Below are 17133 nucleotides of genomic sequence, written 5' to 3'. Positions count from 1 at the left end.
CTCTCTCATCTTTTTAAGTGGGAGAACTTGCACAATTGGTGGCTGACTAAATACTTTTTTCCCCCACTGTACTTCTCCCCATCTTAGCTACTGTTGTATCAATATATTTTGACCATGACAGTTTACAATCCAGGGTTACTCCAAGCAGTTTAGTCACCTCAACTTGCTCAATTTCCACATGATTTATTACAAGATTTAGTTGAGGTTTAGGGTTTAGTGAAAGATTTGTCCCAAATACAATGCTTTTAGTTTTTTACATATTTAGGACTAACTTATTCCTTGCCACCCACTCTGAAACTAACTGCAACTCTTTGTTAAGTGTTGCAGTCATTTCAGTCGCTGTAGTAGCTGACATGTATAGTGTTGAGTCATCCGCATACATAGACACTCTGGCTTTACTCAAAGCCAGTGGCATGTCATTAGTAAAGATTGAAAAAAGTAATGTGCCTAGACAGCTGCCCTGGGGAATTCCTGATTATGATGGAGAGGCTTTCATTCCTCTGTGTTCTGTTAGAAAGGTAACTCTTTATCCACAATATAGCAGGGGGAGTAAAGCCATAACACATGCTCTGGATAAGAGCGTCTGCTAAATGACGTAAATGTAAATGTAAATGTAATATGTTTTTCCAGCAGCAGACAATGATCAATAATGTCAAAAGCCGCACTGAAGTCTAACAAAACATCCCCCACAATCTTTTTATTATCAATTTCTCTCAGCCAATCATCAGTCATTTGTGTAAGTGCTGTGTTTGTTGAATGTCCTTCTCTGTAAGCATGCTGAAAGTTTGTTGTCAATTTGTTTACTGTAAAATAGCATTGTATCTGGTCATTTTTTCCAATAGTTTACTAAGGGTTGGTAACAGGCTGATTGGTTGGCTATTTGAGCCAGTAAAGGGGGCTTTACTATTCTTAGGTAGCGGAATGACTTTTGCTTCCCTCCAAACCTGGGGGCACACACATTCTAGTAGGCTTAAATTGGAAAATATGGCAAATAGGAGTGGCAATATCGTCCGCTATTATCCTCAGTAATTTTCCATCCAAGTTGTCAGACCCCGGTGGCTTGTCATTGTTGATAGACAACAATAATTTTTTCACCTCTTCCACACTCACTTTACGGAATTCAAAATTACAGTGCTTGTCTTTAATAATTTGGTCAGATATACTTGGATGTATAGTGTCAGCAATTGTTGCTGGCATGTCATGCCTAAGTTTGCTAATCTTGCCAATGAAAACATAATTAAAGTAGTTGGCAATATCAGTTTGATTTGTGATGAATGAGCCATCTGATTCAATGATTCAAATTTCATTTAAGTTGCTGTAGTATATGAAGAATTATGACTTTGATAATGTTTTCAAGTGGAACCTGAGAGGATGTTTATTTAGAAGAAAGGGAGCCATTTTTAGGGTGACGCCCCATAGAAGACAGGGGATTGGACAGTAGAGGGAGCCACCCATATTTTGGGGAATATTATAAGTACTGGATGGAGACAAAGAAGGGCAGAGCGGCCATTGCAATTTGGGAAACACTGCTCTCCGGGTGATCATGACATCTGTAAACTTATGCTGAAATCTTGTGACATGAATAAAACTTATGATCAAAGTTCAGTATAAGTGGACTCCTTTGTTTAACAGCAATAATTAGCAACATTGACTCGACACTACAAAATGGCGCCCGAACAGGGACCGGTCTGCGTCTCTCCTTTGTTCCATTCATGGGCGCCGAGCTGACTCTCGTTCCAAAGTCATGGCCAGATAAGGGTGAGTTTCCTCACCACTTTGGGCATTTGTTAGTTCGAAGGCTATTTGAGTGTGCGCTGGGGAGATGAACCGTGTAAAGTACTTGTGTGTGCTGGTGTGGCTGTTATTGCTGTGGACTAGGGGTCTGTCATAACTATTCTAAATTTGTTTGCACTGGTAAACAGCGCAAATAGGGGGGAGTGTCTATAGAGATATTTTGCTTGAATAGGAATTCAAGAACAATCGGTTGAAAGGAATAAGGCCAAGGTATATGTATACAAATTAGGACATTGCGGATCTGGAAAGACCTCAGGGAGGCGATCTGTAGGATGGGCCGAAAATCCTGTAACATGTTAGATGGAATGGGTGAGTCCTGGGGACTGGAGGCTGTGGTATATACATTCTATTGCAAGTTACCGCTCAGCTGGTGTTTGACGAAGCATTTGTTTGATGTGACCGCTCATAGAATATCCATAACTCGCGGCAGCATAAAGTTAGGGACAAAGGAACAGGAATTTTGGCGCAATGTAGGTTACATTGCTACATGCTACATGCCACATGTTACATACATGCTACATGCTACATGCTAACATGTGACCTTAGAGGGCCATCGAGATGGAATAAAGCCTCTTAAATTATGTTTGTGTGTGTAGAATTTAAGTTCTAGGCTTTGTGAGCTCTGTTAAATGTTGTTTGGCTATGAGGAGAAAATGGAGTTACAGCGGGACTGTTAACTTTCTGTTTGGCTTGGGGAGAGAGCTGCTTGAGGGCTCCGTCCACGCTGAAATCGTATTGGTGAATGAACTGCGCATGCGTGTGATTTTATGACTTTAGAGTTACGTAGGGAGAATATGCCTCTGCTATACACTGTGCAAGGGGGGGACACAGACGCAGACAAAAGACAGAGATTTAGAGTCTAATGGTGTATTCTGGTTGTTACATCGGCTGTTTGACGATGAAACTGTTTTCTTGAGACATATTGAATTGATAAATGAGAGAGATATGTTGACGGATTAAAAATAAAAATAATTAAATAAATAAATAAAATAAAAATGTTATTGAGCTATTTATGCGATTCCTTTGTTAATTCTTAGCGCAAATGTGACTGGAGGAATATTGAATGGTTGAAGTAACTCAGTGACTGCATAAATTACTAAATTCTTGTATGTTTCTTTGTTCTTTTGTCATATGAGAGACGATAAGAGAAACAAAGGTATAGAGAAAATGCTAAAGGAAGAGAAGGCGACAGAAAAACTAATGGCAGAAGTCAGTATACCTTTCTCACATACGGATTTAGCAAAAAGACCCCCACCTTATGAGAAAGAAGTAGAGCTTAAGGACGTCTATCCTCAGCTTCCGGTGATCATCCAGGAGGGTGATTATTGCATCAGAGATGAAGATGAACGAATAATAGAGAGAGGACAAGCAGAAACGACCATAAAAATGAATCCAAAACTCCAGAAGTAAGAAAAAACCGAGATGTCTGGAAACTAAGAGAAGAATGAGGTTCGGAAAGATGAAGACAAAGATAAAGACTTGGAGATTAAAGGTACTTCATATTCAAGAGGATTTTATCCAACAATGATTAGCAAAGAAGAAATAGAAAGAGATATAGACCGATGCGTATCATGCCTGGATAAAGCGAATAGTTTAGAAGAAGTAACACAACTGGAGGAACAACTCAAGAAGCTGAAGATACAGAAGAAGAAACTGCTGAGAAAAGGATCCCAAGAATTGGAGGAGAAGAATACATTGAGGCCAAGGAAAGAGAGAAAAGTAAGAAGATGATGGAAGATGATATTTCGAGGACAGAACTTAGAATATAACCTTTTGAAGAATACTGATATGTCAACAACAACAAAGAGCAGGACCAAGAAACTCTCAGAAAACTTGATCAAATACAACTGGGGGGGAAGAAGAAGAAGAAGAAGAAGAAGAAGAAGATGGAGAAGAAGAAGGAGAAGAAAAGCTTTGGTTATGAAGAATCAGAGTGAACCAAATCAACAATCACTGCTATAGCTTCAACTGAACAAGGTCATATGCAATTGTACCAGCCACAACAAGTGGTACAAGTTGTTCCATATCCATAGATAGTTTCTGGAAAGAGGGAATTTCTGAGGAAGATAAAGGAGCAAATGAAGATCATCTGGAGGACAGGTGAAACCTTAAAGGAGCAAGGATTCTAGAGTGCCTAGAAGATCCGAAGGGGGGTGTCAGCTGGTAGCACCAATTAGAGAAAAAATATCTAACAATTGAAGTGAAAACAAAGGACGAGGAGAGGTGAATAGTGGAAAAGCTTTTATCTGTGTTGAGCCTAAAGAGGTTAAACATCTCACTATGTAAAATTAACTAATTAGGATAGGGATTTGAGGGAGTAAAACAGTTGATTACTCTTAAGGAACCAATTGAGCTCTGCTATAAAAAATCAAAGAGAAATTAAAATACACATACTGGTATTAGAACATATACCTATTGCATTGTTGGGAAGAGATGCATTGTGTAAATTGAACTGTACAATAAGATGTACACTAGACAGCTGTCTGGTAGAAGATTTTTAAAAGAGTAGGGTTTTTGGGAATCATATTTGCTGGAAAAGATAATGTCCTCCTTCCTATGACAATCTATTAGACTGCCTATTAGACAATCTGTCTGAAAAATAAAGTTAAAAGGGGTGACTGTTATTCTTGGTTACATTCCTACACCAAGAGGTGCAAGAGATTTCAAACTAGGCTAAAATATGTTTAATCGTTTGCCAAGTCTGTGTGTAAAGAAGTCAGAAGCAGGTGGGGACTTCCCAATCACATATTCAAAAAATTGGTGGTAAGGGATTTTGTGAATAAATCAGTGGAAAGGGTTTTTAAAAGTTAGGAGAAAAGATTAGATTAAAAAAGTTATGAGAACTAGGGTTGAAGGAACTCTGGGACAGTTAGCTAAGTTTCAATGTTAGTTAGTAGTAAGAGAGAGAGAACTAGTGGTGATAGATGGAAATACAAGTAAGGAGTTAAAAGTCTTAGGGAGAATGGATGAAGTAACAACAAGGACATCAACACTTCAGCCTATTATAACAACAGTGAGAAGCAATTTAACTCTTTCAACATTGATAGTTATTAAAGCCATAAATATATCGCATTTGATTACAAGGGAGCAGATAGCTCCAGCACCAATTTTAGAGGAGTTTCGTGGTCTGGGAAGCCTATCATTGGAGGATAAGTCTAAGAGAGAAGTGGGGATTTTTCCATGGTATGGTGTAAAATTTGGGAAGATCATATTGATAATATTACCTATACTTTGATTCCAGATAGTTCTGATAATATCGCTAGTGTTATAGATGCATTGAAGAAGATAAGGGATGCATTTGGTAGATCTGAAGGAGCTGGATGGTCAGCGAAGTCTTGGTTGCAAGATTAGTTAGGCCCAGTGGGAGCAGTGATGGTTCAGATTTTAATAGCAGCTTTGATAGCACTGTGTGTGATGTTTTGCTTTTGTAATTTGTTACTGACCTTTGCGAAAGCTATGATATTGAGATAGGTTGGAGTAGTGATGCCTGGAGACAACACTCAGATGCCGTTGTTGACTGTTCCTGATCTGGATGAAGAGGGACAAGTGGGACTGGATGGAGTATTGATGGATAAATATCCTTTTTGATTATTTGATCATTTTTTAAATGTTTTTCAATATTAGTGTGATTTTAGTATTTTGTTATGAATCAAAGGGGGGAAATAGGATAATGTGATTCATATATCATTTATATATCATTTTTATATTCTTAGTTGATATTGATGTTTTAATTTGAAAGTGTTGTTTTGCAAAAGATACTGTTTGGTCTTTTCTTTTCTTCCAGAAGCATTTGGGGGAATATGTAGAGATTGAAATACTCAAACAAGGACAATATGAAGGGACAATATGAAGGGACTGGAGGAGATGGAACAAGGAAGGTGTGGAAATGTTCCAATTCCATCATCGAAGATGCATTGGAAGTCGAGACTGCTGAGGAGATGAAGTGTAGTGGACTACATTCCAGTGTCTGCAATGAAATATAGACATATTTGCATGTGTAATACATAATTTGTGTCATATTCTTAGGTATTAATTTTTGTAGAATGATATTTGATGTTATTGAATACATGTGGGGATCTTAGATGTTTTTGTTTATTTCGTGGAAGCTTAGGGACATGAAGTCTAGGCAGGGATAGAGATAATCCACCGTAGGGTCCGATGGGTCGACCAGCCTGAGAGTGGACATTTTGGATAGTATTTTGTTTGCTGGGGCTTTCATGTGTATTTAATTGCATCATAGTTTCAAATGCATTGATAAAGATTTATGAATTGATCTGGAGTACTTAGGTGGTTGCCTGGGGCAGAGGGGCCGTGAGAGAATTTAACTGTCTTGATTGATGGATGGATATTTGGAAAGAAGGCTGCCAGACAGGTTTTTCGCTCTCACACTCCATAAAGATTTGTTCATATTTCATAGAAATGTATTTACACTCCATAGAAAAAATGTGTTTTTGGTTTATTGTTAAAGATACTCAATAAGATAAATTGTTACTTGTCATAATCCTATTCTGTTTGTTTTCGAGACTTTTAGTTAGTCTCGAAGGGGGGAATGTAGTATATGAAGAATTATGACTTTGATAATGTTTTCAAGTGGAACCTGAGAGGATGTTTATTTAGAAGAAAGGGAGCCGTTTTTAGGGTGACGCCCCATAGAAGACAGGGGATTGGACAGTAGAGGGAGCCACCCATATTTGGGGGAATATTATAAGTACTGGGTGGAGACAAAGAAGGGCAGAGCGGCCATTGCAATTTGGGAAACACTGCTCTCCGGGTGATCATGACATCTGTAAACTTATGCTGAAATCTTGTGACATGAATAAAACTTATGATCAAAGTTCAGTATAAGCGGACTCCTTTGTTTAACAGCAATAATTAGCAACATTGACTCGACACTACAAAATCCAAAGCTTTTTACTATCATTCTTTATGTCATTTATCTTTGTTTCATAGTGTAGTTTCTTCTTCTTTTTATTCAGTTTAGTCATATGATTTCTCAATTTGCAATACGTTTGCCAATCAGTTGTGCAGCCAGACTTATTTGCCATTCCTTTTGCCTCATCCCTCTCAACCATACCATTTAAAATTCCTCATCAATCCACAGGGATTTAACAGTTTTTACAGTCATTTTCTTAATGGGTGCATGCTTATTAGTAACTGGAATAAGCAATTTCATAAATGTGTCAAGTGCAGTGTCTGTTTGCTCCTCATTACACACCACGGACCAACATATATTATTTACATCAACAACATAGGAATAACTACAAAACGTATTGTATGACCTCTTATACACAATATTAGGCCCAGCCTTTGGAACTTTGGTTTTTCTAGATATGGCTACTATATTGTGATCACTACATCCAATGGATTTGGATACTGCTTTCAAATAAATCTCTGCAGTATTAGTAAAGATATGATCAATACATGTTGATGATTTCATTCCTGTACTGTTTGTAACTACCCTGGTAGGTTGACTGATAACCTGAACCAGGTTGCAGGCACTGGTTACAGTTTGAAGCTTTCTCTTGAGTGGGCAGCCTGATGAAAGCCAGTCAATATTTAAATCACCCAGAAAGTATACCTCTCTATTGATATCACATACATTATCAAGCATTTCCAACATGTTATCCAGATACTGACTGTTAGCACTTGGTGGTCTATAGCAGCTTCCCACCAGAATGGGCTTTAGGTGAGGCAGATGAACCTGTAGCCATATTCCGTATTCCGTATTCTTCACAGGAATGTGGTTCTGAATATAAACAGCAACACCTCCACCATTGGCATTTCTATATTTTCTGTAAATATTATAACCTTGTATTGCTACCACTGTATCATCAAAGGTATTATCTAAGTGTGTTTCAGCGATAGTGAGAATATGAATGTCATCTGTTACTAGCAAATGATTGATTTCATTTCTTAAGCTACATATGTTAACGTGGGCTATTTTGAGCACTTTTCTTCTGGGATGCTTACATGTTTTTATTGCTTTACTGGGAAGCTTAGCAGCAGTAGATGTGTTCATGTTCTTTATGTTAGTGCAGGGTGAGCTGCACACAGTGGACTTCCTCCTAGGGCACACCGGCTCAGTGCTAACAGTATAAATCTGGTTCTTAGGCACATGATTACTGCATACAATAGCTGTAGGATCAGCAGAGGCATTCAGGGCAGTTAGAGGGACAAAAATTTGGTTACTTATATTGTGTCTACCGACGCCCCTGGTGTAATGTATATTTGCTGAAGCATTATGACAACTCTGTGTCACAATGGTAGGGATTAGCTGAGCTGGGCTTGGGTCATTGATAAGTTATTGTCTCAACGCAGCCTTATAATGCTGTGAAAGAATCCAGGAACCCAAATGATTGGGGTGGATCCCATCCTCCTTATAAAACATGTTTTGTTTCCAAAAGGTATTGAAATTGTAAACAAAAGTTACACCCATTGAGCTGCAATAATCACGTAGCCAGTTGTGAAGAGAAAGAATCCTGCTAAAGCTTTCAAAGCCACGATTCAGAGAGGGCACAAGGCCAGATATGATGTACTGTACTGATACAGTGTGGGCAGTATGAGAGGGAAAGAGAGAGGCTGAGATCCAGTATGAGGGAGAAGGGGGTATTAGGAATTGGTTTTTAAGAGCATACTGAGTAGAACATCATTAGATACAGTCTCAAATAAGTTCTATTTTTTAAGAGAAAGGGGGCTGGCAGGTAGGATTTAGTTTCTCCCTGTCTCTGGTCCATTCCACTGCTACTGTTCTAGATGCCTGTTGGGAATATACAAGTAGACAAGGCAGTGGTTTTGGTTGGACAGTTGGAAAGCTTGCTGATGAGAGTGGTTTGAGGGAGTTGGAGGTTGGCCCTTCTGTGGTGATAGGGGATGTTCCTCCGTGGTTATTCACAGATCCTGCTTTTGATCTAACCTTGCTAAAGAAAAGAAAAGATTGGTCAGAAGTCAGTGATATAGGGAAACTGGTTGAAAATTACATTGGTCAAAGTTTTTATGCATTTTTAACGCTTTTCACAGATGGACCCAAGGACTCAGATAGTGGGCACACAGGAGCAGGCATTTACGTTCCTGAATTTGATGTGCAGATATCAGTGGAGGCTGCTGAGGGGAGGACGGTTCATAATAATGGCTGGAAAGGAGCAAATGGAATGGCACCAAACACATGGAAACCATGTGTTTGATGTATTTGATACCATTCCACTTATTCCGCTCCAGCCATTAACACAAGCCCATCCTCCCCAATTAAGGTACTGTCGTGTATTAGGATTATGCCTTTGTTAAATGTTTTTCATGAAGAAATGGAATGTTGTTTATGTTAGGTCAAATGTGGCGTTTGTGGGGTGACGCCCCAGGGGAGACTGGTGATTGGCCAGAAGAGGGAGCACCCATCTTTTTGCATTGTTTATAAGTAGGGGCTAGACAAAGAAAGGGCAGAGCGACCATTGCAATCCGGGCCGTCGCTCTCCGGATGTCATGACATCTGTCACTTATGCTGAAGCTTGTGATATGAATAAACCTTATGATCCAAGTTCAGTATGAGCGGACTCCTTTGTTTATCAGCAATAATTGCCAGCACTTACGCGATACGACAAATGGCGCCCAACGTGGGGCTGGTCTGCATCTCTCCTCTGTTCCATTCAGCCGCCAAGTTAACTCGCTCTGAAGCCATGGCCAGAAAAGGGTGAGTTTTTTCCTCACAAGCTTTGTGAGATTGTTAGGTTGGATACTGCTTGTGTACACGGAGGGATGTACCATTAGACCAAAGTGTGCCTCGTGTGGCGTTATTGCGGTCGACTAGGAGTCTGGTAATAATTATTCTAAAATTGTACAGCAATTGAAGGCAGATATTAACGGCAGATATTGGCAGAATAAAGTCAGGAATACGTATGCAATTAGGGCATTGTGAATCTGTGGAAGACCTCGGAACGAGGCGACTCCTTAGGAGTGGGCCATAAATCCTTGCAACGCGCTAGGTGTGTTGTCAGGTTGGTTCTGGGAACTATGAGGTGGACGGTTATATTGTAAGTTATGCTCATCTTGTAGTCGACGGGGTATTTGTTTGGGGTAACCGCTCATATAATTATCCAGAACTCACGGCAGCATAAAGTTAGCAGGGGATAAATGGACAATGATTTAGGCACAATGCAAGGTTACTTAGGGCGTGGTAGGCCGCAGTTAGCTAAAGGCTAATGCTAATGCTAAATGCTGGATTGTGTTTCATGCTACATGGTACATAGCGGCTAATGCTAAATGCTAATTGTGTTGCGTGCTACATGCTAACGTGTCCTTAGAGGTCCCATTGCGATGGATTAAAGCCTCTTAAAATATGTCTGTGTGTGTGGAATTCAGAGTTCTACGCAAATGTGAGCTCTGTTATGTGTAATTGTTCGATTATAAGGTATAAAATAGTGAAGCTGTAGCGTAATGCTATCGTTCTATTGTCTGGGAATCGTATCATTGAATGCATTTGCGCATGCGTTTAATTTTATGACACTACACTACAAAACGTGGGAGTTGTAGTTTATGGCACGAGATTATGAGACGTTGGGTTCCGGTACTAAACTACAACATGTTTTGTTTGCTAATACTACAACACGGGGTTGTGGGTAAAGGGTCATATTTCTGTGGGGTTGCGTGCTCAGGAAGAGACAGAGAGACACAGACGAGGGAACAAAGAGGAGAGATTTTAACACGAATCTTATAGTTTAAAGCGGCTGCTGTTTGAAAATGAAACTATTTGTTGAGATGTAGTGAATTTATATATTAGATATATGTTGGCGGACTATAATAAATTTAATTAAAAGACGATTAAAATAAATAAAAAGTAAATAAAAATGTTTTTGAGTGATCTATTTAGTCCTGAATTAAGTCTTAAAGCGAATGTGAACGAAGGAATATTGAATATGGTTGAGATAACTCAGTGATTGCAGTAACCACTAAAATCTTTTGCTGTGTCTCTGTTCTTGTCATATGAGAGGCGATAGGACGAGAGCAGAGGAGAGAGAGAGGAGGGGCTGACGTGCGTCACGTGACAAGGTGTGACGCAGGCAGAGGATCAGTCAAAATCAGGCCAGTGCTTTTCTGTTCACAAAATCTTCCCCTACAGGATATCTGATGTTATGACAATTTCACATAGGCTTGGCAAATAAAAATTGCATTTTGGAGGCTATGTGCATCACTGGGGTTGATTGGAGTTGTGTTGGGAATCAAGGACTGACATTATTCTGTAAAATAAAGATAATTAGGTGCCTATAGAGCAAGGGGGTTTATGGGAATTGTAGTAATGGTAGGGTTACAGGCTTTGTTTATGGGTATTGTAGTCTGAAGTTGACTACTTGCATTTGATGGGTTGTGGTAAGATAGCCACCACTAATTGATAAATTGTTTGACATAGGATGTAGAAATAAAAAATTGGTTTTAATTATTCATAATTTTTAATTGATTTTTTAATTGATTTTTTATTTTAATTAGAAATGGTTTTTGAATAGAAATTTTAATTGAATTATTTCATAGTCAAATTTTGGTTGATTTATTTATTGTTTAGGTTATATTAATAATTAAAGGGGGGAAGCCATAGGCTATATAGTCTAAAATAAAATAATTCACGATAAAGGAATATAAAAGGGGTTGTTACAATGGGGAAAAACGACATCAAGGCTATGAAAGTCATTACATCGGTTGATATAGTACAAAATGGTAATCCTTTAGTTAAGAGTATTGCTAGGTTATCCGGCAAATGAAACAAAAGTTGCCCTTCATTCTCAAACAAAAACTGATAAAAGATTCCAGCGATAAGATAAAGGTATAGAGAAGGTGACAGGAAAACTAATGGCAGAAGTTAGTACACCTTTCTCACATACGGATTCAGCAAAAGGACACCCACCTTACGAGAAGGAAGTAGAGCTTAGGGATGTTTATCCTCAGCTTCCAGTGATCATCCAGCAGGGTGATTGTTGCATCAGAGATGAAGATGAATAATAGATAGAGGACAAGCAGAAACGACCAGAAAGATGAATTCAAAACTCCAGAAGGAAGAAAATGAGATATCTGGAAGAGAAGAGTGAGGCCAATAGTAAGAAGATGATGGAAGATGATATTTCGAGGACAGAATTTAGAATATAAGCTTTTGAAGAATCCTGATATGTCAACAGCAAGAAAGAACAGGATCAAGAAACTCTCAGAAAACTCAATCATACAACTGGTGGAGAAGAGAAGCTTTGGTTATGAAGAATCAGAGTGAACCAAATCAACAATCACTGTTACAGCTTCAACTGAACAATATCAAATGCAATTGTACCAGCCAAGGGGGGTACCAGGTGTTCCATATCCACAGCCAGTTTCTGGACAGACACAGAATTGGAGAGGAAGAGGACGAGAAGACTTAGAAGGAGGAGGAAGATTTCAGCTACACTTCCAGCAACTTTCAGAAGACTGTTATAATTGTGGACAGGTTGGTCACTTTACCTGTGAGTGCAATGGGCCAGGAGGAAACAACAGAGAACATTTTTAAGGAAGATACAGGGGCAGTCAAGATCACCTGTTCTCCAGGTGAACCCTAAGGATTCTAGAGGTGCCTAGAAGATCCGAAAGGGGGGTGTCAGCTGATAGCACCGATTAGAGAAGAAGAGAAAATATCCAACAATTGAAGTAAAACCAGAGGACTATGAGAAATAATGGTGAATAGTGGAAAAACTTATCTGTGTTCAGCCTAAAGAGGTTAAACATCTCACTATGTAAAATTAACTAATTAGGATAGGGATTTGAGGTAGTAAAACAGCTAATTACTCTTAAGGAACCAATTGAGCTCTGCTATAGAACTCAAAGAGAAATCAAAATAGACATACTAATATTAGTACCTATTGTAGTGTTGGGAAGAGATGCATTGTTTAAATTGAATTGTACAATAAGATGTACACTAGACGGATGTCTGGTAGAGGATTTTAAAAAGTAGGGTTTTTGGGAATCATATTTGCTTAAAAAGATAATATCATAGGAAGGATGATAATCTATTAGACTGCCTATTAGACAATCTGTCTGAAAAATAAAGTTAAAAGGGGTGACTGTTATTCTGGGTTACATTCTTACACCAAGAGATTTCAGGCTAGGCTAAAAGGTGTTTAGTCGTTTGCCAAGTCTGTGTGTAAAGAAGTCAGAAGCAGGGGGACTTCCCAATCACATATCCTAAAAATTTGGTGGTAAAGGGATTTTGTGAATAAATCAGTGGAAAAGGTTTTTAAAGGTTAGGAGAAAAGATTAGATTAAAAAGTTAGGAGAACTAGGTTGAAGGAACTCTAAGACAGTAAGCTAAGTTTCAAAGTTAGTAGTAAGAGAGAGAGAACAGTGGTGAAGGACACTTTAGAGTAGGGAGATCAAGGTAATTATAGGTGTATTTTTATAATCAAAAGTTTGAAAGTTAGGGTTTAGAGTAGGAAGAGAGAGTGAATGTAAGTTACATTTACGTCATTTGACACTAGTGGTGATAGATGGAAGTACAAGCAAAGAGTTCAAAGCTTTGGGGAAACTAGAAGTAACAACAATGACATCAACACTTCAGTCTATTAAAACAACAGTGAGAAGCAATTTAACTCTTTCAACATTGATAGTTATTAAAGCCATAAATATATCGCATTTGATTATAAGGGAACCAATAGCTCCAGCACCAATTTTAGGGGGAAAAAGACGTATTAGGGTTAGGATGGGGACGTTCCTCCCACATGGAGAGATAATTATGGAGAAGAAGTATTGTTATCAGGACCAGATGTAGAAGCGGTGTCCCTAGTCAAAGGAGGTATAGTTTGTACAACGATATGAAGTGGAAGAGGTTATGAGTGATTGTTCACTTATTTTGCGTAATGTTACAGAGAAAGATCAGGGAGAATATATGTGTACTTATCTAGTGCAAGCATTAAAATTTGTTCCGGTTAAGAATTATTGGTTAAAAGGCTATGTAATTCGTAAAGTGACGCTTATAATGGAAAATGTGAAATCTGTTGAAGCTTCCACAGTCACCGAAGGAGTTCAGGAGGAGTAGATTACAGTAGTCACTCCAACAGTAGATAATACACAGAGGATATCGGGAACTTTCGCACTAGAAGTAGTTAAGACTGTTAATACATCAACTAGATCAACTACTTTAATGGTAACTTTGGAAGGGATTAATGATACGATGGCAATAGCAAATGTAGGAAGTATGACACCGACAACAACTTTTCTGAAATTAAAGGGGGTAGCAAGAAGGACTCAGGGGTTTATGTTACGGATGGAGAGTGCTGTCAATGATAGTACGAATAGGGTTAAAATAGGAGAGCAGATAGTGGTAGAGAGAATATAGATTCATCTGAAATAGTACAGGATACTATCATGGAGGTACAGGATGAGGTCTTTGATTTTAATGACAGACAAGGAGAGGTATCTGATCAGTACCGCTCGTTAGGGAAGAGAGAAACTATATGCATGTGGTTTGATTCTTCTGTTGTGAAAGTTAAAGATGGATGGGCAGGTAGGAATCTTTGGTTCCAGCAGTTAACTCATTCTGTAAGATCAGTGAGGAATCTTGAGGGTCCATGTCTGGTGAGAATTCCAGCACCAAACATTTTAGAGACGGTCGCTCGACCTTTATCAAGTATGTGTCAATCTTATGCTTTGTCATGACTGTGGTATCAGCAACAATCAGTAACCGATAAAATAATGTCGTTGTCAAAACATTTGTTTAAGCCTAGGGTTAGGTGTTATTGGGTTAAGTGAATTAACTTGGGTGCATTTGTGCATTAGTAAAATCAGGTAACAGCAAACCCTGAAGCATTTGAGGTGAAAGCAGTGAGGGCTAAAAGTTGTTTGGTTCTAATAAAACATATGAGGTAAGGGGTATGTTTATGGGAATATCAGATTGTGATGTTATATGATAACTTTGGGTATGCATGACCTTAAGGGTAGTAATGAGAAATATGTTACTTTTTATGTACCAGGTAGTAAGAAGAGCAGGACTTTGATGGTGAAAGATCAGCTTTTGCCTGTCAATGTAACTATTGGGAATTTTAGAGATATTTGGTGGGTTTGTGGTGATAAAGCATATATATTCTTACCCTATGGATGGACAGGATGTTGTTACATGTCAACGTTGAAGCTTCCATATGAGGTTTTTACCATTAAAAGAGGGGTATCACCGAACACAGATCAATCTGAAGCTAGGGTTAAAAGGGTGAAAAGAGACATGTCATAGTCTTCAAGCCTATCATTGAAGGATAAATCTAAGAGAGAAGGGGGGACTTTTTCCATGGTATGGTGTAACATTTGGGAAGATCCTATTGATAATGTTAGTTATACTTTGAGTCCAGATAGTTCAGATATTATCACTAGGGTTATATATGCATTGAAGAATATAAGGGATGCATTTGGTAGATCTGAAGGAGCGGAAGTCAGCGAAGACTTGGTTGCAAGATCAGGTAGGCCCAGTAGGGGCAGTGATGGTTCAGATTTTAGTTGCAGCTTTGATAACACTGTGTGTGATGTTTGTAATTTGTTACTGACCTTTGAGAAAGCTATGATATTGAGATAGGTTGGAGAGTGATGCCTGGAGACAACACTCAGATGCCGTTGTTGACTGTTCCTGATCTGGATGAAGATGGACAAGTGGAACTGAATGGATAAATATCATTTTTGATGATTTGATCATTTTTTAAATGTTTTTTCAATATTAGGGTGATTTTAGTATGATTTTATGAATCAAAGGGGGGAAGTGGGTTAATGTGATTCATACATCATTTATATATCATTTTTATATTCTTAGTTGATATTGATGTTTAATTTGAAAGTGTTGTTTTGCAAAAGATACTGTTTGGTCTTTTCTTTTCTTCCAGAAGCATTTGGGGGAACATGTGGAGATTGAAATACTCAAACAAGGACAATATGAAAGGACAATGACTGGAGGAGATGAAACAAGAAAGGTGTGGAGAGATTCCGAGTCCATCATCAACAATCCATTGGAAGACGAGACTACGGGGAGATGAAATGTAGTGGACTACATTCCAGTGTCTGCAATGAAATATAGACATATTTGCATGTATAATACATAATTTGTGTCATATTCTTAGGTATAAATTTTTGTAGAATGATATTTGATGTTATTGGATACATGTGGGGATCTTAGATGTTTTTGTTTATTTCGTTGATGCTTAGGGACAGGGAGTCTAGGCAGGGAGAGGTCCACTGTAGGGTCCAATGGGTTGACCAGCCTTAGAATGGATATTTTTTGGATAGGATTTTGTTTGCAGGGGCTTACATGTGTATTTAATTGCATCATAGTTTCAAATGCATTTACATGGTTTATGAGTTTATCTGGAGTATCTAGGTGGTTGCCTGGGGCAGAGGGACCGTGAGAGAATTTTACTGTCTTGATTGATGGATGGATTTGGAACGAAGGTTGCCGGACAGTTTTTCGCTCTCACACTCCATAAAGATTTGTTCATATTTCATAGTAATGTATTCACACTTCATAAACAGTTATTCATATTTCATAGAAAGGTATTTACACTCTAGAGAAGAATGTTTTTGGTTTAATGTTAAAGATACTCAATAAGATAAATTGTCACTTGTCATAATCCTATTCTGTTTGTTTTCGAGACTGTTTAGTCTCGAAGGGGGGAAATGTCGTGTATTAGGATTATGCCTTTGTTAAATGTTTTTCATGAAGAAATGGAATGTTGTTTATGTTAGGTCAAATGTGGCGTTTGTGGGGTGACGCCCCAGGGGAGACTGGTGATTGGCCAGAAGAGGGAGCACCCATCTTTTTGCATTGTTTATAAGTAGGGGCTAGACAAAGAAAGGGCAGAGCGACCATTGCAATCCGGGCCGTCGCTCTCCGGATGTCATGACATCTGTCACTTATGCTGAAGCTTGTGATATGAATAAACCTTATGATCCAAGTTCAGTATGAGCGGACTCCTTTGTTTATCAGCAATAATTGCCAGCACTTACGCGATACGACAGTACCACCAACCTCCTGTGGCAGGTATGTAGAAGACTAACAGATGAACTGTCAGTATACTCATCTGAAATGTTGGCGATAGTAGTTGCCCTCCAGTGGGTGGAAGACGTTCAACCTGTCAGAATTATAGTATGCTCAGATTCCCTGTCTGTATTGAATAGTTTATCATCTGGCAAATCTAATAGGAGTGACCTACTATTGGAGGCATTAATGTTATTATGGAGAATTGAGAGACTGGGTGTAGTAGTAAGATTCTGCTGGGTCCCAGCCCATTCGGGTGTGGAAGGGAATGAAATTGTAGACCAGATAGCCAACAGAGCTTTAAAATGAGAGATAATTGATATTAATGTTCCACT

The 17133-nt window shown here is 38.7% G+C and overlaps 1 long non-coding RNA gene across 1 annotated transcript; it reads left to right on the top strand.

Moving 5' to 3' along the window:
• Positions 1–9226: 9226 nt before the first annotated feature.
• Positions 9227–16719, top strand: LOC311110658. The gene is made up of 3 exons (XR_014610714.1): positions 9227–9475; positions 15350–15492; positions 15651–16719. It is a non-coding gene; the product is annotated as an uncharacterized lncRNA (long non-coding RNA).
• Positions 16720–17133: the final 414 nt, after the last annotated feature.

The sequence above is a fragment of the Coregonus lavaretus genome (genome assembly GCF_964263955.1).
Source record: "Coregonus lavaretus genome assembly, chromosome: 36".
Taxonomy (NCBI): Eukaryota; Metazoa; Chordata; class Actinopteri; order Salmoniformes; family Salmonidae; genus Coregonus; species Coregonus lavaretus.
The sequence above is the reverse complement of the archived record's forward strand: the minus strand, read 5'-3'. Positions and strand labels throughout refer to the sequence as shown.